The sequence below is a fragment of the Heterocephalus glaber genome, unplaced genomic scaffold, assembly GCF_053883595.1.
Source record: "Heterocephalus glaber isolate CG9 unplaced genomic scaffold, H.glaber_assembly_v1.0 deba00001689, whole genome shotgun sequence".
In the NCBI taxonomy this organism is placed as follows: Eukaryota; Metazoa; Chordata; class Mammalia; order Rodentia; family Bathyergidae; genus Heterocephalus; species Heterocephalus glaber.
In genome coordinates, this window is record NW_028258414.1 from 727,674 (window position 1) to 750,828 (window position 23,155).

General features: G+C 35.5%; 1 protein-coding gene, 1 long non-coding RNA gene and 1 other non-coding gene across 13 annotated transcripts in view; 2 read left to right on the top strand and 1 right to left on the bottom strand.

Moving 5' to 3' along the window:
• LOC147821818 (uncharacterized) overlaps window positions 1-22,335 on the top strand; it is a 31,846-nt gene extending 9,511 nt beyond the window's left edge. Inside the window, exon 2 of the long non-coding RNA XR_015446510.1 lies at window positions 1,971-22,335. This is a non-coding gene — a long non-coding RNA (uncharacterized LOC147821818). The remainder of the gene's footprint in view (window positions 1-1,970) is intronic.
• The window catches only part of Tcf12 (transcription factor 12), a 384,470-nt gene that overhangs the window by 105,627 nt on the left and 255,688 nt on the right, over window positions 1-23,155 (top strand). The gene's annotated exons all lie outside the window — the stretch shown is intronic.
• Window positions 15,979-16,085, bottom strand: LOC147821819 (U6 spliceosomal RNA). Its single transcript, XR_015446537.1, has one exon. It is a non-coding gene; the product is annotated as a U6 spliceosomal RNA (small nuclear RNA).

The following is a 23,155-nucleotide window of genomic DNA, read 5'->3' on the forward strand; positions in this document are numbered from 1 at the left end:
TAACATGGCTTAAAGGTATTTTTGGATGAAGCAAAACTAACAGTATTCCTTGCTAGCAAACCTGATTTGAAAGAATGCTAAAGGATTTTCTTAAGATAGAAAGGAAAAGGATGCAAGAAAGGAACTCGGACATTAAGAATGAAAGAAGATAAACAGAAATAGTAACCATCATAAGAGTGCTTCTCTCTACATTAGTTCTTTAAAATATATTTGGCATTTGAAAGCAAAAATTACAATGTCTGATGTCTTAATGGATATATATGATATCTAAAGACCACTTGAAGTGGTAAAATGCTGATTATAAGTAGACCCTGGAAAATTAAGTAGGTTTTATAATCTCTGGAGCCACTACTTAGAAAATAAAGAAGTATTAAAATCACAATGGATAAATTGAAGGAATACGAAAAATCACTCCAAACAATCAAAAGAAGGCAGAAAAGGAAAAAAAATCAGAAAATGATTAAAAAATTGATAGATGTAAGTTGAGTGCAGTGGCACACATCTGTAATCTCAGCTGTGTGGGAGGCTAGGATGGGAAGATCACAAGTTCAAGGCAGCCTGAGTAATTTAGTAAAACCATGACTCAAAATAAAAAGGGCTGGGGATGTAGCTCGGTGCTCTCTTGGTTCAATCCTCAGAACTGGAAGGAGGGAGAGAAGGATGGAAAAAGTATGCAAACACTAATGCAAAGCTACAGAGGCTGTACTAATAATAAAATAGACTTGACATACTCAAGATACAGAGGAATATTGATGACAAGATTGTTGTACCCATTCTAAATGTGTATATCCCTAAAAACAGAATTAAAAATTCCTGAAGCAAAATCTGACAGAACCTAAAGGACAGACAGTGAACTCAATAATTTTAATTGAAGACTCCAGCTCTCTTTTCTTAGGATAGATAGAACTAGTGTCCAAAAATCATCAGGCATGTAAATTGTCTGGAAAACACTATCAGCCAGCTTGATTTAATTAACATTCATAGAATATTTTCTCAAAAACAGCAGACTATATTATTTTTTAGAGGTAAATGTGGACTATTTGGGAAGATAGATCATGTCGTTCTCTTAAAACTAATCTTAATAAGCTAGGGATTTAGCTCAGTGGCACCAGGTCTGCCTTGCAAGCATAAGGTCCTGAGTTCGATCCCCGGTACAAAAACAAAAGTAATCTTAACATTTAAAATACTTGAATTCTTAACATACAATTTTTTTCAGATCATAATGGAAGTGTAGAAATTAGGAACAGAAAGATAGCAGGAAAATGCTCAAGCACTTGGAAAGTAGGGAGTAGGCTACTAAATCCACTTGGTCAAAGAGGAAGCCTCATGGGACATTTAAAACTATTTTGAACTAAAAAATAATATGTTAAAATTTATGCAGCATAGGCAGTATTTAAAAAAAAAGTTGTGGACTCAGTGATTATATTGGAAAAAAGAAAGACCTCAAATCAGTAGTCCACGTTTCCATCTTGAGAAGATAGAGAAAGAAAAGATAAATCCAAAATAAGAGGAAAAATTAACGAATTCCAAACAAAACCAGTAGCCAAAATAAGTGAAACTAAAAGCTGAATGTCCTTTTTCATAGATCATTAAAATTGATTATCTTTACCTATAGGATAGACAGAGAGAATAAGATATGAATAGTAGGTATCAACAAAGAATGAGGAGCTATCATTGTAGACTTCATGGGAATCTAAAGAACAGTAATGAATACTTAACAACAACAACAAAAAAACCCTCTCTGAACGTAAATTTGACTATTTAGGTGGAATGGATGAATTCCTTGAAACAGCAAACTACCAGAGCTCATTCAAGATGAAGTAGCTAATCTTGAATAGTCCTCTTTTAAAGAAGTTGAATTTATAGTTAAACTTCCCCCCCAAATTACTCAAACCCAGATGGTTTTACTGGTCAAGTCTATCAAATACTTAACGAAGAAATAACATTATTTCTCTACCCATCTCTTCCAGAACTTAGAAGATGATGAAACACTTTCCACCTTTCTTTATGAAGCCAGAATTAAGCTGATTATGTAAACCAGACAAACAGTAAACAATAAAGGAAGGACAAAGGAAAAGAACATTGTGGACCAATTTACCTCATGAACATATTGCATAAATCCTCAAAAAAAAAAAAGCAAATTAAATTCCACTGTTCATAAAAGGAAAATCATAAAACAAACTACAGCTAACATCATACTTAATGAAGGAATGAAAGTTTTCTTCCATGAACAAGAATAAAGCAAGAATGTCTACTCTTAACCTCTCTCCAGTTCAGTGTTTTACTAGAAAATCCTGGTCAGCATTAATATGGCAACAAAAGGAAATAAAAGAGGAGATTGGGAAAGAAGAAATAAAACTGTTTCCATTGACAGACAACATAATTGTCCCAAAGAATCTTCAAAAACCTAGAGTTTAGCAAGGTCACAGGATATGATACACCCCCATCCCCATCTCAACCTTAATTCTCTGTACATTTGGCCCTCCATTTCTTCTGGTTCATTGTCTGCACATTCAACCAATCATGGATTAAAAGTATGTGAAAGAAATTGTGGCTGAACTAAGCATGTGTCTGAACTAAGCCCTTTGTTGTCATATTCCCTAGGGAATATAATATAACAATTGTTTATATTGTCTTAGGTATTATAACTAATATGGAGATGATTTAAAATATACAAGAGGATGTGTATAGGTTGTATACAAATACTGTGCCATTGGGACAGGAACTTGAGTATCTGTGGATTTTGGTATTTGTGGAGTTGCCTGGAACCACTCTCTTGTGGATACTGAAAAACCACTGTCTACCAATGTACAATAGGAACATTCATGGAATGATAAGTACTATTTACAGTAGTTCCAAAGGAACAGATATGTAGGTATAAATATAACATACATGTACACTTGATCTGTATTCTGAAATTAAATAATACTGAAGGAAATCAAAACAGACCTAAATGTAGAATTATACTGTGTTCATATAAAAACTGTCAGTCTTTCCCAATTTGATTTATAGATTTAATACAGTTCCAGTAAAAACTCTAGCAGTATATGGGCACAGGGAATCTGACATCAAAATTTAGATGGAAATGTAAAGAAATTAGAATATTTAAAAATTTTGGAAAAGAATAAAAAAGGATTATACTTGGTGATTTTGATATAGTGTGATTTACAGGAAGTACTGCACTGTGAAGGGATACAGAAGTATTCTACCCTGCCCTCCCCTCTTTTGACTCCTTTCTGTATTTTGGGGCATAGGACCGAGTACTAAACAACAAAACATGGTTGTCAGTCAAGCATGTCATTTCTAGAGAATAATATGTAGATGTATTTTCATCCAGAAAAGAAAATAAAAGTAATTAGAAAGAAGTTTCTAAAAGCTTTCCTTTTGACTTACAAGTTTTAAATCTAAAGGCAGGCTGTATATCTGTTTATTATATCTGTCAAAGCTTCAAGTTTAAACAGATAAAGCAGATGTGGTCTGTGGAGCTTCTCATGCTATGCTATATCTGCTGGTACTGTAGCACTTTGTGAATCATGACTGATCTAAAGTACTCCTTTATCACATTCACACCTAGAAAGCAAACAGATAACATGAACTCTACATCGAAGAAAGGTGGATCCGTTGTAAAAACAATAAACTCAGTTTACTTGTGAGCTGAAAGGTTTAGGACTATACTTGTACAGTACATGCTACTTCATTAACAGCAAACAGAAAAATTCATTATTCCACAAGAGGAATGTGTTTATTTCCTGAGGTCCATTTCATGAGAAATCTTAATATTAAGGAAAGTTCTTCTGCAAAACTCTGCTGTGAGTGGAGGAAACCTATCGGTGATGTGTGGGGTACTGGTTAAGTAGAAGGGATCCTTATTCTTGATAGTTACATCCTCTAAGGTCAACATTAACACCGAATTAGTGAGAACTGAACTTACTGTTCAAAGGAGAAAGAAGATTTAAGTTTCTGTATATACTTGGATACATTGTTTTCATTAACTGATCAGTACATAACTTTATTTTATTATGGTTTTAACAGTGTTTATCGATTCATTAACATTGAACTCAAGCCCGCAGAATAACTCATGCCTGAACAAAGCTTACCTAACACATTTTCTCCTAAGTCATACCATAGCCTGTGCTCAGGATCATTAGGCAGCATTTAAAATGACTGGAAGGCCATATTTTAAAAGCAAAATCACCAACAAAAACCCCAGAATTAAATTAATAAGGCACTAGATAGAATGCATAAAGGACACTTGTTTATAGTAAGAGTGCTGAAAGAAGGAGGCCTTGTCCCAGGTTGGCTGAGAATGGCTGGTTGGTTGACTCAAAGTTTATGCTGCTTTTCAAATGTCCACAAATGACTGGAAAGCCCAGTGGCTGTACAAATAAATTTTAGTAAGACAAATCTGCAGATACGGGATCTGTGACTAATGAAGATCACCTCAATGTAATGGTCCTTGGTACTTGTGCAGGTATTTATGCTTTCCCGCATAGGTACTCCCCTGCACTGTGAAATACTGCATGCATTTCTTGGATTTAAATGAACATGGAATTCTATTGAGATGTACCTTGAGAGATCAGTGTCTATGGGATGAACTTGGGGAAATGCTAGCTTTGATAGTCTTCCTACAATTCCTTCTTGTAGGTCTTATTTCTGCTGTTGAAACAAAATGAATATATTTCTTTGATAACAGCCTGCTCAGTATTTTAAAGAAGCTACATAGCCACTCTAATTGCCCTTCAGTGGATTACCAAATGCATTAGATTTTATTAGACATATTGATATTGCCTTTATTAGATTTTAAAGTCAGTTATGACAAAGGATGTGTCATTGTTTGATGTATATAATAGTAACAAGGTGCGGTATGGAAATTAGCAAGCTAGATAAAGCATATTTGACATTGTGTGCCTTAAAATTCTGTTTCAATAATTGCTGCATATCGGTTGTGACATACAAACAGTGTTAGATACAGGATGGAGAGACAACCTACTGAATGGGGAAAACACTTGCAAACTATATTTCTGTCATGGGGTTAATACTCGGAAAATATAAGGAATTCAGAAAACAGCAAAAAAAATTTAATGAAGTATTTAAAAGATTTTAGCTTTTCTGAATGTATACATTGTTTTCTACAACATCACCTTAATTTTTAAAGAAAATACAATATTTTAATATATAGCTAAATATTTTTCTGTAGGAAATATTAAACTCTATGAGTCAAAATAGTTACTTTATCATATTTCAACATAGACGTCTGCTCTGAAAGGAAGTATAAGTCAGTATTTGCTGTTTTACTCTATAGTGATTTATAGAAGTCATTTCTAGCAGACCTAGTCTGAACTGAATCAGGAAAAAGATAGCATGTTTCCTTTGACATATGAGTTACTACGTTCCCCTCATATTCTTTACATTTAAAGAAAGCAGTGTAAAAGATGGAATGAGGGACTTGTTCAATAGATTTTTCTAGAGAATGTCCAGCATTCTCTACTTTATAGAAAGAGAAAGAATGGTGTACTAAGATATGTTGCTCTACCATTAGCAGTTACTGTCAGACAAGTCACTTTACTTTTCTGTGCCTAGATTTCTTCCCTTATGACGAGGCAATATTTAATCATCTTTAAGGTCCTTTCCAACTCTAAAATCTTGTCGTTTCATTTGTGATGATAACTGACAGATTGAGAAATACTTTCTGAAATATCAGGGGAAATGATATAATTGAAACTATTCTTTTGGATGTGTTTTAAGTTTTGAAAAATTTGTTATTTATGGTATCTAACTCTCACATTAACTATTTTAACAACCTTTTCTTTGGTCAGTCTTATTTAAAGATCATTTACAAATATTTCTTAAATCTCTTAGAATCCCTTAGGTCGTTTTTGTGTTGAAGTCTTAACTGTGTAAGTGTTCACAGTCACCGGTCTCCACAAATAGAGATCGCGCAGGAAAGCCAGAGTTGTTTTGGTGAATCATTTCCAAATCATCTCTGTTCAAACATACTCTGAACCTGGAGTTTCTGGTCTTTGCTTTTGGGTCAGAATCTTCATTGGTTGCTCCTCTGGTGACAGTGTAGTATAAATTAAGAATAAAGCAAAATTGTAGAAAATGCAAATATTGGAAGTATTTCCTGATGTTCATGGATTGGCCATATGAGAACAAATGGTTCCAGGCATAGGCAAAGCATGTACAGAAGAGGATCTGACAGAGTTAGACTAGTTAACAGTTGCAGAAGAAAATTTTGCCAAGAGAGTGACTCAGTGCTTCAGAAAAGAATGGTTTGGATGTCAAAGAACTATGAGGAAAGATTTGTGGAAAAAATTACAGTTTGGATTCAAGTAGAGAACCTTTATGACATTTTATTTGCTGATAGGCAGAAAAACTTAAATAGTAGATATGCAGTCTAACTTCTAGTAAAAAGAAATTGAAGTTTCTTCAGTAAATTCTTCATAAAAGCAAATATTTTAAATAAGTTCACCAAATTGGGCATGGTGGTGCCCATCTGTAATCCCACCACTTGAGAGGCTGAGGCAAGAGGATTGATTGCTGCAAGCTTGAGGCCAGCCTGGGCTACATAGTGAGTTCAATGCCAGCCTGTGACCTTCATAGCAGGACTCTGTCACAAAAACAAGTAAATTCACTGTAACCCTGGCATAACAAAAGAATAAGAGGGAGGAGAGACAGTAGAATCATTAGACTGCCTTTCAATTGGAGGAAGAAAATTTTTTCAACTTTTGCTTAGAGCTTATTTTCTTTGTGAAGGAAAACTTTTATCTTGCCTTAAAGCAAAAATTAGGAAAATTACTACCTAATTTACTGAGTATTTAAAAATAGCTGCAGAGTATTTGGGAAACATCTGGGTACTAAAGTTGATAGGTCAGTTTCTTGTGGGGCTGATTTGGCCAATCTAGGTCTAGATAAACTTCAGAAGTTGGTTAACAACCATTTTTCTGTGTGATGCCTTCAGATGTTCTTAATGTTCTACTCCTTAAAATCGAATTCTGGCAGTTCACACAGCCCCATTCTTACTTAGTCATATTACTTCAGTTTAGCCTAAGGCTGGTGCCTTAAAGATTTTAAGAGTTGAAAATGGCCGTTCTTTGTTAAGGTAAGTGGGTTTTGCTTTTAACTCTACTGAAACATCTAGATGTTGTATGAAATGGTTAACACAATTTTTGCCCAGGACAGTCATTTTAATTTTTTTTTTGGGGGGTACCCAGGGATCGAACTTGGGTCCTTGCGCTTGCGCAGCAGGCGGTGAAACCACTGAGCTAAATCCCTGGCCCAGTCATTTTAATTTTTAAAAAATGATTAAATATTAAAACAGATCAATTGTGTGTTACTAAGGTATGCTCCACAACTCCTTCTGCAGTAACCACATGTTCTTATTTCTTGTGTTGGCAGATATTTTCAGCTCAGGCATTTACTTTTTGGGAGGGGGGTTGAGACAGGCTTTTGTTGTGTATCCCAGGCTGCTTTTGAACTCATGACGATCCTCCTGCCTCAGCCTCCCAAGTGCTGGAATTACACATATGTACCACCGCACCTGGCTCAGCTCAGGTATTTACAAAAAGTCTAAGGGTTCTCTATGAATTTTAAAAGAATTTCATGACTTCGCAGACTTCTAAGAGAAATGATTATGTTTTCTGAGAACTCGCAAAAACAGCGAACCTGGAAATATTGTCTTGCATGATTAATTCTTGTTCTTTGCTTGGAATGGTACAGATACCTATAGCTATATGAAAGGATGTTTTTACTAACAGAGTGTCTAAATCATTGTTTGCATTTTGCAGTGACATTTCAGGAAAGTTCTTCCTTTTTTTTTTAGGAAAGGTCTTCCTTCTTAAGCAGGATCATAAAAGGAAGAATACCTTTCAGAAATTTATTTTTAATTTTTTTTATCTTTCAGAAATTTAAAAAATTTTTTGAGTTTTAATTTGCTTAGAGGAAATACATGGAGAATTTCTATTATGATTACAAATTAAAATGTGTAAATAACGTAAGACCATGGTTAGCTTAATATATTTAATGTCTTCAATTACTATTAATTGGATTTAGAAGGAAGGAAATGCCCCAGCCTGGAAAATAATAGTAGGTATATTTACTGAGGTCTTTAATATGTTTTACAGCTTGCTGTATATTTTTTAAAGAAAAATACTTTTGGTCTAATTAAAAATGTTAGAGAAGTAGGGATGGAGGCTTCTTCATTCCATAGTACTGTTTCTTCAGCCACTAGAATGTACAGCTAGAAGAATCTGTTACAGGTATTTTAGTGCTTGTGTGCTCATGGATCTGTGTATCCCTTGGAGATTATTATAGGCTTGACTCCATAAGGGACCTAAGGGGGAACTCAGTGTGTGTCACCTCGTATGTTCACGAGTGCTTTTGGGATCAGCGTCTGTGAAACAGGAGCAGGATAGGACAGAGGGAAAAGATGAGTTTTGATTGAAGCCCAATGACATCCTCGATTAATCCTGCTGTGAATTCAGGAGCTAGGATGACCCTTCTGAGTTGTCCCTGTGTTGGACTAAGATTTTAGGCCTTTATAGCTCTACTTGATCCTTCAGTGGATGTGGGATGCCCCAGGAAGGTACATAATCTTGGGCAAAGTTGGCCAGGTGGTCCTAATAACTGGGACAAGAAGTCATTCTTCAGGGAAATTGGATGTCACATCACAGGGTCCTCCACAGGAATATTCTATTGAATCTGGTTTCTTTGTTTAATCTTCTTCCAAGTTTCCTGTGCGCCTCTGTGATGTTATTTCCTTTGTCTTTCTCCTTCTCTGCACAAAGGTATATGCTAGGTTTAATTACCTTAAAGATTTAATTGAGAAGCCCTAAGAAATACTTTGAGAAAAAGCTCTGAGATCATATAAGATGGCATAACTTTTTGGATTTGTTTTTTTTTAGTTTACCTATGTAATATGACCAACACCAACAAAAAGAACCAGTGTTTTCCTTTCACATTTTCATACAGATGATCTCTTCTGTGGTAATTGTGATACATTTAAATAGCTTAGGGTATAGTGGGAGTATACAGGCAGGCAGACAATAAAAAAATTAATATTTGCTTCAGATTTTCATTTAATCAGTTATATGTTTATCAGATGCCTACTATAATCCAGGCAAGGTATACAGACCTGGGAAAATAGAATTTTGCAACAACAGAATGGCTTGACAACCATGATTGCCAACCATTTGAAGCATTTCTGAAATCTTATGGTTTATCAAGAAGCAAGCTAGAAATAACTGAAATTCTAGATTTCTTACTCAGTTTAGAGAAGGTATTATGAAAACTTCATTCCCCCCTTTTTTTAATCTGAAGGAACTTACGCTAAGGTGACATTTAACTTTCAAATTATTGTGTAAGTTTAGTAATTATAAAAGATACAATTTGGTGTTTGGTATGGACATTTAAAAATAATGTTGTGCTTTTAAATGTATCCAGTGGAATCTCAATTTCTTAGCAATATGATGCCGGCCATCATCCCTTTAAGGAAATTAATGCAAGGTGCTGGTGTTCTAAAGCACTCAATGTTTCTGTATGAGACATCACTATCTAGACTCACAGCTCATTGTCTTCCAGTTATGGGATCACTTTTCATAGGTCGGTGTCTCTGCTTGTTTCTGGCAGATTGGCCACACTGGACTCCTCTAACACCAGATCTTCCTAAAGAAGGAGGAACATTCCTTTGTGAACTGTTGTATGGTTTGTCATTCCTTTAACCTTAACCCCGCCGACCCCCACTGGGAACTCTAAAGCAACCATCCTGTTGGATATAAAGCAGTGAGCCTATGCCTTTACTGACTTTGGTCTCACTTATGGGGCTCTGAAAATTGTGAACAGCTCTTTCCAGGCACACCTTGTGTTCTCCTGGCACTGTATTTCTGGTATGGAAGCCAGGCATTAACTTGCTGGATTGCCAGAAACATAGTGACTTTTACCCCAAGAGTGGTTATAAGAGACCTTTAGGAATTTAAGGAGACATGATGTAGTTCTCAAATGATCACAGAAATCTTTCTGAAATAAAGGTAACCTTGATTACTTGAGGTGGGAGGACTTTTAGTCGACTGACTGATTCATTATTCCTGTGTACTCTGCCAGCAGTTGTATCCAGGATTGAGTCATCAGTTAGGACAGGTGTTACAAAATCAGTCCCTAACTTTATTTATTGATTGATTGATACCGGGGATCGAACTCTGGACCTTGTACTTGTGAGGCAGGTGGTGGAACCACTGAGCTAAATCCCCGGCCCTTCCATCCCTAACTTTAGCTGAAGTGATTGGTGATACCACTTCACCTCTAGAAGATACTCAGATCACATCAGCTCACTGGCTAGGGTTGTTATGGATAATAGAATTGCCTTAGTGTTCCTCATGGGCTAGGCAGATTCTAAGGCTCACTCTGTGTAATTAGTAAAACACCCTTTGCTGTGCCTGTTTCTTACTTTGGTCTGAATGGAAAGGTCAGTACACAAACATACAGAGAAAGCCCCTTAGGTTTCTGAGATAGATCCTCATAGCTTACAGGTTATTTATTTACTGATTGATTGATTGGTACTGGGAATCAAACTCGTTACAGGTTTTTTTTAACTGCTTGGGCCTAGGAGCCTGGAAGTCCCAGTAGAGGACAGTGCTGTACATTAGCCTCATCTTTTTGCTTGAAGTCCTATTTATAGTAGTCTTAAAAACATGATAAATAGGACTGGGGATTTAGCTCAGTGGTGCTGCTGCCTGCCTCGAAAGCACAAGGTCCTGAGTTTGATCCCCGGTACAAAAAAAAAATATATAAATTTGATCCTCTCTTTTGTCAGATTAATTAATGTGGTTGATAAATAAATTTGATCTTCTGTTTTGTCTGTTGTATTAATCAGCTTGATGAAGTGAGCCAGCATGCTTGTAAAAAAATTTACCAGGTGCTCGAGATGAAGTAGAAACAAATGGTATATATTGTTAGCAGGTAATTTTCCATGAGCCTTTTGCATTTCTCCATATTTTGCAAGCACAGGCCCTGACTGCCTTTGTTTTGGATTACTTGTGCAAGGGTGCTTGTGCAGTAAACAGCCTTGGAAAACAGTCCTAGTATTTCCCTGTAGAACAAAAAGGGCATATGTGTTTACTGTGATGGAGATAATATCTCTCTCCAAAGCACAAGTCAGACATACTCACCAAGTGTTAAGGGACCAGGGGATGTGGGAGATAAGAGGAGGGTGGGAAGGGGAAGGAGAAGTAAAAGGGTCAAGATGGGATATTGTATGTACCAGTACCCCACGATGGAAGAATATATTCATTATGTATTGCAAGCATGAAGAATATATTCATATGTATTGCAAGTTTAGGGCTTCCTAAACTCAGGCTTCCTCTCCTGTAAATGCACCAAGTATGTAGACATCTTCCCATGGCATGTTCAGGTAAGGGGAACAGATGCAAATATGATGATGTTCATGCTGCTTGCTGGAAGGTGACTAATAAGGTCATCTGTCTCTGACTCAGGAGTCTCATGTCTTCTGTCTTCATTATGAAAGGATGGCAACCTATCTTTTTAGGTAGCAAATAGGGTCAAACTTCAGATTCTTCACAGTACATAATCTTGACATTAAGGTTATGGGTGCTCTTACTCTTGAATGTCCATTGGGGGGAGTTCCATGGAAAAAGATCCACTTGAGGAGCATCAATAAAAATTTCAAACACGTATATAGCCCTCCCTTTCTACAGTTTTCACTGTTAGGTTTCTTAAAAGTTCCAGAAATCATAAGTTTTAAATAACTTTCAGTATATCATTAAAATTGTTCTATGTTATTATTGTTATTGTTGTTAATCTCTACTGCCTAATATGTAAACATTATTCTAAACCATTCAGTACTGTCCATGGTTTCAGGCATCCACAGAATGTTTTGAAAAGTATCCCTGTAGATAAGGAGGGGCCCTATACCCTTCAGCCTAACAAGGCCATTTAATGTTTATTACCTCTAGCACAAGTCATTGTATTGCCCTTGGGCTAAATCTGACTTACTGCCTCATAAATAAAGTTTTATTGTAAATAGCCACACCTATTTATATTTTCTTTTTTCTATTGCTGCTTTTGCACTGGAAGGCAGAGTTGGGTAGTGCCCTCCCCCCAAGAACTAAGTAGTCAGACTTTTATTTTCATTTTAAACTTATATTTATGATTGACATACAATTCTTGTACATATTTTGGAGGAACATCTTGATGTCTCAGTATGCGTATATTGTATGATAATCAAATCAGGATATTTAGCATATTCACCACTGTAAACATTTATCATTTCTTTGGATGAAAGCATTCAAAAACCTCTTTTCAAGCTGTTTTGAAACAGTGCACTGTAAGGCAGAGTTGGGTAGTTGCAGTAGAGACCATACTGCCTGCAAAGCTAAAAATAATTAAATGTTTTTAGAGTAATGCTTTACTCTAGCTCAATATTGTTTCCTTTAGATATATTTGCAAATACGTGTCAGTATAGATATACAGAAGGGCTCAACTCAAGAGTTGTTGGTTAATAGTAAAAATAAATTAAAAAAAACTGAAAACAAACTCAGGAAATGTGCCTTGTTCACATTTTTAGAAGTTATTGTTTGGACTGAATTCCTCCTGGTAAGACTATGATATAGCATTACATACTTGGACTTAAGTATACACAAAACAATCTTGTACACCCAATTTTAGTGGAGAAGACCACCAGCTAGTACAGTCTGAGGAAGAAGGCAAAGGATACCCAGTTAATTTGGCTGGCCTTTATATATCCAAAACTCTTTAGTGAGTATTGTTAAATTTTGCATTTTAACCCAAGAATCTTGAAGAGCCATTAAAAAGATAACTATTAGAAAAGCAAAGAAAAACAAACCAATTATAAACTGAAGGAGAGAGATTGAAATAGCAGCAGCATAGGTATTGCTTTTGATGTTGATGAAGGAGGGAAACCCTCTGTTTGCTGAGGTGTAAGGATGGAAACCTTGAATGTAGTGGAAGGTCTCTCTAACACAACTAAGGGTTCGAGAGAATTAAATTGACTTTAGTAAGGAAGTCAAGACTAAACTTAGAGAATTTGGTTGCCTGGTAATAAGGAGTTGATAGCTTGGTAGGAAATTTGAGCTTTAGTAATCTGAGGAGAAAGTAGGCAGAGTTCTAATATGATAGCTAGCCCTGTTCAAAATGCAACTTTTTAGAAGGCAAGGTTGGAAGTGTTTCAGAATTATTTTGCTCACTGCCTCCAGAGTACTGGTAGGTAGGGAAAAAAAGCTCACTTTCTTTTAGCGTAAATGTAGTGACTCTGTGTTTTGAATTATTTTAATTTGTTTAGTTAAAGGAACTAAACTTTTTTTTTGAGGAATTAAACTTCTAAAAAATTTACAAAGTCTTAAAAATTTATAAAAATCCAGTCATATTTAATTATACATGTGACAACTTCACATAAAAGAAGATTATGTGAGATAGGGATGCTCCAGAAAAATCTAGGCCATGTGTGGTGTATTTATATGGTCAGTGTTAACAGTTATCAGTGGAAAGCCTGCTGATAATTGGGGTGGGAGCAGAGGCAAATGCATTGAACTCCTTTAGTGGTCCTTCTACAGAAAATTCAGTGTGTACTATCCTTGTATTTGTATTTGTTAAAATGTGGAGCTGGTCAAGAAGGGTCTTACATGGCAAAGTCTAACATTGTTGATAGGGATATCTCTTTAAAAGAGTGCCTTTTTCCCTCTTTGAAAAAATGTCAGAATAGTGAGAGAGACACACATTGTTATTTTTTAATTTGTTGCCTAATTTCCACATAATATATTTTGGTACAGACATTAAATTTTCCAAGCTTTCAAGGCACCTAAAAGTAGACAAGCAATATAGAGAACCATTATATCCTACACAAAGCTAATTTAAGCAGTGATGGATAAGATCACGGGGAAAATGTGTCTAATTAAATAGATATATTGTTTAAGTGGTTTATTTTTCTATATGGGAAGTTAAGTAAGCATATTATTTCAGGTGGCAGATTTGGAAGACCTTTGGGAGTGTATGTAGGTGGAACAAACAGTGTAAGCTTTCTTCTGGTTAATCAGGGAGGACTTCATGGAAGAGGATGAGTAAGTGGATAAGAAGCTGAGGATGGCTTATCTTTGTGAAGATTTTATTTTTATTTATTTTTATTTTTTTAACTTGTTAGCTAATTTCAAAATAAAGAGGAACAGTACATTATTTTTGGAATCAAGGGTAACAGATTTTAATTTTTTATTATATGAAGTAGGTGGAGGGGGTAAAACATATCACCATGGCTTTATTTATTTATTTTTTTGATGTGTGTTTTGTTAACTTCATGTTTACTTACTTCACTGTGTGGGCCCTTCAGTTAGATCAAGAGCACCTTGACAGTGAGAATTATCTTTTCTGCTTCTTTGATGTCCAGTATAACAGAATGATAGATGTGTTAGCAATCTCCCTTTAGAAAAGGGAGGGAAATTAAGTTTCAAGTATGGAAGCCATGGGAGTATTTTGTTAGCTACTAGTATTGGGGCAAAATATGTTTAAAGGGAGGGCTTGGCACAAAGAACCAGGGTGAAACCTCAATGGTATTTCTAGCCTGGAGGGCCAAGTTGCGATGAGTATGTCTTGGTGAAATAAGCAGAGACTGGCAGGAGACAGGAAACACTGACTTTAGTAGTGACTTAATGAACAAGTAGGGCCAGTTCCCCTCAGACATGAGGAATACTGTTCAGGATGAGATCAAGACCTCAGAATCTGTAACAGGAAAGTAGGTTCTTATAGGACAGAAACAAGTTTAAAATCTTTTGTTCACTGCAAGAAGGAGTTCTTTGATCTTTACATGGAAGCCTGGCGGATAAGAGCTCTAAGTTTTGTATTTATTTTGACCTATGTTGGTAGGAACTGTGATTCTGAATAATTATAGACTCTTTTCTTGAAGCAGTCCTTGCAATCAATATTTCTTAGATTCTTTTCATGCTACGTAGCTGGTAGAAAGAAATAACATCCTGATTTGAAAGGAGAACATGCAGGAATGGAATAATATGCACAGGGCCAGGTGGTATATTTTTCTCTTGAGGCATGTTAGCCTTTTCTTCTTTCTGTTGATGTGTAAGAGGCATTAAATGTCATATTATGCTGTTAAGGAACTTTAAATTTTTGTTTTTGTTGTTCTACAGAAAGGTGTAGTGGGATTATGAGAAATAATGCCAGATAGCATTCCCAGGTTTTATCCTAAGCAGCTTATTTGAGCAAGATTGGTTTGCTTTTCTAGAGAGATTCTTTTTAGGAACATTAAGTGTTTAAGTTTTGTTCCATTCCGTACTTACCTTGGGTTTTTATTTAGCACCTAATATGTGTCAGGTACTTCGAGGCACTTTATACCTGTTATTTCTTTTAATCTTGTGGAAACTTTAAAAGATGGGTAGTGGTATTACCATTTTTACAAGACCAGTGCTCTAACCCCTGAGCTATGGAGCCAGTGCTTGGTATTTCCATTTTTAAAAGTAAGGTCTCAGTCGTTTTTACTAACTAGATTTAATTCTCTCCATTCTCCTGAAAAATGTACTGATTGATGATCCAGGCTTAGTGGTCACATACACCTTGTCAGCTATATTTATGCATACTTCCATGTGTTTGCTTCAGTGGTATGAGTTGTATTCTTAGCAAGAGTCAATTGTATTTGTTCTCAAGTCTCTTTAATTATTTAAAATTAATTTGATTCATAAAAGAGGGTGTTTTATAAAAGCTGAGTTCAGTGTTTGGAAAGACACAGGAGCTGCCATACTTCCTATCCAATTAGATGGAAAAAGGTGTTAATAAATTTGAGAGAAAGCAAATCTGGAATATTCTGAATTTATTCTTTGAAAATGTATTCATTTTTGCTATACTTTAAAGAAACAAGCTAAATGCTGGAGAAAGCATTAGGAATATGATTTTTGCACAAAATGCATTGTGGAAAAAATATCAGAGGACCTGTACTCCAAAATGGCTTTTTAAAATATGGAACCCTTCACAAATTTGTGTGTCATCCTTGTGCAGGGGCCATGCTAATTTTCTCTGTGGGGTTTCAGATTTAGTTTATGTGCTGCTGAACTGAGCCCCTCCAAAACATTCTGACTCCAAGTTGGAGTCAAATGAAAAGTAAGATACAGGCAAGTGACCTTAAGATTAAAATGTCACTTTACTAATGATGCTGTGATTGGAGCTCATGCCTTTAGATCTGCTATAGCCTCACTGGCCCACCAACACATGACGAAAGTATAGTCCGGTTGCTAGTGTGGTCACTTTTTTATTATATTAGCTGAACATACTCAGGAACTATATACACTAGCCAGGAAACTCTTATTGTGGGAGAAGGTGGGTAGGAAGAGGATGGAATTCTTCCAGATAGAAGGTTAAAGTTAGGAAAGGTGATTCCTCTGTGAAGGTATTGGGTGATGTTTTGTGTTTTAAAATACTACAAGTAATATGTAACTCATTTACTGTATCTTGACTTTATTCTACTTTTGATATTATGAACATATGTTCCTATTTTATTATAAAAGATATATAAAATTATTTGCTAAACTTTTATATTTGCCAAAAAGGAGCAGAACTTCACTTCAAATTTGATTTTATCTGATTTATAAGCCATGCCCATTTCATTACATTGCCTCTGGGGAGGTTTCTTTTAGGCATCCCTTGCTTCCTTTTCTAGATCTCTATCCCACCTAAATCTTCCCCTTTGACTTTGACTCCAGGGCCAATTTCCTTTCAATCAGGAGAATAATTTTCAAATTGGAGAGCTTGTATGTAGCAAACAACATAATAGGATGGAATTATGGCCTAGAATAAGTGAAGAGAACAAGTAAATTACCATCCAGCAGGTTTAAATACTTAAAATAGGGGATGTAGCTCAGTTGTGCCACACCTGCCCTGACAAGCACAAGGTCCAGAGTTCAATCCCTAATACCAGAAAAAATAAATACTTAAAATGCACCATCTGTAGACCTAGGTAAGTTTTTTTAAGAGAACTTATAGATAGCTCTTCATACTCATAGAATTTAATGTAAAAAATACATGTACATTGATTTTAAAAAGTTCTTGTAGAAATATGAATCACTGGTGTGATGGATCATAAAATAAGTTATTGAAGTCTTACTAAACTATGTTAATAGAAATGTGGTATCAGAGTCATAAATACAGTGGTACCTTTGTAATCTTAGGTGGTAAATTTATTTTCATGATTTTCAAAGGGTCACTCATCAACTAATGCCTAGAGTAGGGACATGTTTAGGAATTTTTGTGTTTTTTGGTACTGGTAATGAAACTCAGGACCTTGTGCTTGCCAGGCAGGCATGGTGTCACTGAGCTACATCCCCAGCCTGACGTGTTTAAGATTTGAGCTACTCAAACTGGTTTCATAGAAGGAAGGAATAGTTAAGAAACTGGAGATGGAAAGACTAAGGGTGAATGGAGATAATATTCTCTAGATTTAATGATGCTACATGTAAAAGAGGGTATATGTTTCTCTGGTGTTCTTTTAGAAAACAGGAATTTTATATATGTGTGTATGTATGTGGTATAGGACCAGATAAAAACTAGGCTTTGTTGCAGCCTTCAAACTCTGCCATTATAACTTGAGAACAGTCATAGAATGTGGCAAACAAAAACAAAACCCATGTGTATGATTTTATTTCGACAAAACTGTATTGGTAAAAAATGGGTAATAAGTTGTATTCCACCCACAGGTAATACTCTAGTGTTCCAATTTCTGCTATAGAACAGCAGTTTTCATCTTAATTTAAGAGAAAGCTAAGAGGTGATTGGTTTTAGTAGTAGAAAAGACTGTCTTTAGAGGCCTGAGTGCCCTTTTACTGATTTATTATAAGTATTTGTCTAACATGCTGCTGATAAGACTCTTGAATTAACTAGAAGAGAGGACCATATAACTAAGACCTCTGCCAACTTTTTCTCACCAACCGTCCATACTTCTTTCACTTCTTGAATTTAATCATTTGAATATTTTGTTTAATGAGAAAATATTCAACCCCAAAAATATATATTAAACTTTGGTTTGTATGAGTGTGTGTAATTTCACTTTTATTGAATTTCATCTAGTAATTTATAGTGTATAGGTTTGATTGTATTCATTTCACTACATGTAATAAAATACAGTATTTCATTGCTTCTGTGTAAATATATATAATGTAGTTTTTGCATATAAAATAAAATGTACATTTTAAGGGTATAATTCAGTCAGTTGTGAGATTTGTTTTGACAGTTGTTTACATACACATACCATACCCTAATCAAGATAGAAAAATGTCCATTGCTCATGAAAGTTTCTTCCTTCTCCATGCAGAGTTTTCCTTAGCACCTGTCTCTTGGAACCACTTACATGATTTCTATCACTGTAAATTAGTTTTAGCCTGTTCAGAAATAGGTTCATTTTAATGGAATTGTGCAGCGTCAACTCTTGTACCTGGCTTCTTTGACTCTTGTGTTTTCAGATTCATCCAAGTCATTGCCTGCTTCAGAAATCAGTTCAATGGTCATTTATTGCTGAGTACATTTTCCATATACCAATGTTTACTTCTCTATCTGTTGATGTGTATTTGGATTTTATACATTTATTTGTTTTCTTTGACTCTTAAGAATAAAGCTGTTGTGAGGTTTCTGTACAAATCCTTTTTTGGCATTTGTCATTTTTCTTGGGTAAATACATAGGTCTGAAATTGCTAGGTCGCGTTGTAAGTATGTGGTGAATATTGCGTTCCTACAGCAATGTGTGATTGTTGGAGTTGCTCATGTCCTCAAACACATAGTATGGTCAGTATTAGGTTTGCCTATTCATCTGAGTATATGGTAGTATCTCATAATGGATTTATTTTCCACTTCTGTATGGATTGATGATGCTGACTATGTGCTTATTCATTGAAGGAGTTTTTGCTTATTTTAAAATTAAGCCATCAGCTTTGTATTTCATATTTCTGGATATGAAATCTTGGTCAGGTAAATGTGCTAATAAATACTTTATCCCAGCATATATCGTGACTTTTCATTTTCTTAAGTCTTTTGAAGGACATTAGGTTTTAATTTTGATGAGACTATGTTAAGATTTTTGTTTTTTGATTATGCCTTTCCCTGTCTTGTCTAAAAACATCGCTGTGTACTCTGAAGTTGTGAAATTGTTTTTCGTTGTGTTGTGGAAAAATTCTATAATTTCAGATTTTACATTTAGTTCTCTTAAACATTGTAAAGTAATTTTGAAGTTTGAGATAGTGGCTGCAAGATTTTTTGGGGGGAAGTACTGGTGATTGAACTCAGAATCTTCATTCTGAGCTACGTCCCGCCTCATTCCCCTGCACCGTTCATTTTTCCATTCATTCACTCAAGACAGGATCTTCCTGAGTCTTAAATTGCCCAGTTTGATCCTCCTGCCTCACCCTTCCAGAGTGCTGGGATTGTAGGCATGTACCACCATGGCCTGCTGAAAGTTTTTGCTGCTGCTGCTGCTCCTGCTGCTCCTGCTGCCACTCCTCCCCCTCCTCCCCCTCCTCCCTTGAATCTTTTCTTCATTGAATTCTTGTGTCTTAGTTGAAAATCATTTGACCACATGTTTCATTGTTTCTCTATTCTCTATTCCACTGATAAATATGCCTATTGTAATTTTTGCCTGACAGTGTCCATTACTGTAGGTTTAGAGTATGTTTTAAAATTAGTGTAAGACAATCCAACTTTTAAAAACATTGTTTTGCCTATTCCAGGCCTTTGCATTTCCTTATATGTGATATTTGTGTTTCTAGTGTGGGAGGATATGTTTAGAGTAACTATGAATATTTTTGTACAGTTTATTGTAAGAATGTTAGTTTTCATTTCTACAAAATAATTACCTAGAAGTTCTGGGTCATCTGGTAATTATGTGTAGTTCTCTTTGTACTTTATAAATGTTTCTTTTGAAAATAATCACATTCATTGGAGTAAATTTAGACTAGGCAGAAAGAAAAATAGCAAAAATACTCATTGCTTACCCTTTTCCATCTTCTTTTCCTCATCTTCCTCTTCTATTTATTGATAATTGTATTGAAAATATAACTTAATATCTCTTTGACTTAATTACATATTTATATGTAAGATCCACTTTATAGATCATCATTTTTAATTAGCATATGGCACAGTAACCAGCCACAGTACACATTTGTGGAAGTGAGTTACTATGCTAGAACTTGGGGAAATGTGCACGACTAGTATCCTCTATACTTTGGACTGACCAGCTTTTCTTTACTTGTCTAGCCAATTGCCTGACCTCCTGGGGTGAGTTGGTAATGACAGCCACTGATTGCCAAAGTCTGTTCAGGACCTTGAGACAGCTACTTACTTGTCTTTTTTTTTTTTTTTTAAATCATGTGAGTGATCATTTCTGTAGTTTATTAGACTTTACTTTTAGACCTAAGTGGAGCATTATTGTTATTTCTGTTCATGTAACAACATGGGACTATTTCCATGAAGTCTTAGAAATTAGATGCTGCTAGATCCCTATTTTTCTGCTCATTACCTTAATCCTTAATTTTTAAATGCTGTAGGCTGCTCCTGTCAGGAGATTGCCAAGGCCTTTATGTGGCCTTATGGACCCACTCTCTTGTCTGCCTTTGGCTAGAGTACTTGTTCATAATGTTTCCGTTATCTTTGCATGCCAGGAACTTGGCAAAAGTATTATTTGTCTTGAGATATTTGGGAGCTAATAAATTTTTTCTGGGTCTTTCTGACCAAGCTTCTCACCATAGTTGTGTATTAGAGAATTATCATTAAACTAATGGTCAGATTGTATGACTGAGGATTTAGAAATGAGGAACTGTAGTGTTTTTTACTTATTAAAAGGCACTGGTTATATCCTCTGGTTCTGACTTACATGGAGTAAACATGCTACCACCCTTTCTTTATTAACAGAATGGAATTAGAAAACCCAGACAAAATGTGTGATAACTAGCTGCAGGCAGCTTGGAGTACATTAGATTTCGGAATACCCGCTGATCTCCAGAACCCCTTGGCCTACCAGTGTAGCCAGAAATCTGGACATGAACACTATAAAGTAAACATAGCAAGATCCAGAAGCCTTTAGTTTAAAGATGATGGATAAGTTAGGGTGAAGGTCAGAGTTAATTTCCTGGTGTCCCCCCACCCTTTCCTCTATTTTCTCACAACCTGCTCCCAAGCGTGATAATTACATCAATTGGCAACGTCCCTATGGTATGCAGAAGCCAAAACTTGGAGGGAAGAGAACCTTTCTGACTAAGTTGTACTTCCAAGAAACAGAACCAAATTCCTTTTTTTTTTTTTTTTTTAAAGAATGAAAGATTTATTTTAGCTCACAGTTTGTAAAAGCTTCAATCCATTGTTAGTTGGCTCCGAGGCAGGGTGGCGTGGCAAGAGGTTCATGGCAGAAGAGAAAGAGCTCAGGACTTATCAGGCAGGAAGCAGCAACCCCACGTTTTTTCTTCTACGACTATATCCTTGTAGGTTGTGGTGGCACATGCCTGTAATCCCAGCACTTGGGAGACTGAGGCAGGAGGATCACTGTGAGTTCCAGGCCAGCATGGGCTACACAATGAGTTCAAGACCAGCCTGAACTACATAGTGAGACCCTATCACAATTGCGTGCGCACACACACACGCACACTCTCTATCCCTTTTTGGCACCAAGCAAGGGCAGATGTAGAAATGGACTGTTAATGGTTACAGGAAAGAAACAGTATCTTTGGGAAATTGGAAGAAGAGAAAGGAGCTTGAAAAAGAGAACCTCCAGAGTTGTATACAAACACTGGGCTTCTGAATCTGATCTTAATTAGCATATCAAAGATTTAAAGTCTGAGATGGGATAGAACTTCATCCATAATGCAGACTGACCACTGGGTGGCGCACCCACTGGAATATCACAGATAGTGCTGCAAAAGCTTTGAAATCTGGATTGAAATTGGGATTAAAACCTACAGAAGGCATATTGGAACCTGCAGCCTGCACCTCGTGAAGTGAGTTGTCTGCTAAATCAAAATATAAGTTTGCTACATAGAATTTAAAATTTTGTGTTTTATAACGTAAAATATGATATAATAAAACTTTGTTATGCAAAGAATCACAAGTAACTTAAATTGGGAAATGTAATAACAGATACCCGTGATAAGATAATACTGTTATTGAAATTAGCTGACAAAGACTTTAAACCCACCATTATAAAAATGATTGAACAAGCAATTGCAAATACTCCTGCAACAAATATTAGGGTAAAAGTATCAGGAAAAAAAAAAGATAAAAGAGGAAAGAAATAAAATTTTGGAACTGAAAAATACAGTAGATATAGTAAAACTCACTGAATGGACTCAGTAACACATAAAAATGAAAGGAGAATCAGTGAAGTTGAAGATAGATCATTAGAAATTTTCCAGCCTGGATGATAGAGATAAAGTGCTTTCTAGAACTATGGGCCAAAAGCCTAAGTTCTGACTTTTGTATTATAACTTCTGGAAGGTCAGGAGAAATAATGGGATGTAGGAAAAAGTATTTGGAGAAATAATAGCTGAGAATTGTGATTGTGTTAAAATTTACAGGACTGTTTACTGAAAGTTTTTATTAAAAAGTTATACTATATGAAAGTTTTAAAAATAAAAATATTTAAGAGGCCAAGTGTTGCTGTATTGAGGTGATAACATGGAATTTTTGTTTCATAGTAGTAAGTCTTGAACTCCTTTAATCTTGGGAATTGTTGATTTAACAAGCAGTGGGGAATGTCTTAATTTTTTCCCGCATTATTACTTGTACTGAATGAGTAATTTGGTATGAATAGCAGTGGCACGGTAATGTGTTTAGTTGCTGTTGTTTGAACAATTCTGGGTGTGTACAACAGTTTGACTTGCTTTCTAAGTCATACAAATTTCCTGCTTGTAAAGGATTGCAGACACATGAACCACCCTGTCAAAGAAAGTAGATTATTTATTTTTATGCTTATAGAATTTTAAGATACATAATAAAAATTGACAGCTTTGCTTACTTAATCCTAAAAATGTGTCATTAATTACTTATCAGTCCAATTATTTAAATACAGGATGACTAAAAATTGCATATATTTTGTTAATTTTTATAAAGTAATATAACAGGAAATATAAAAATGTCAATTTTATCAAATTTATTCAATACA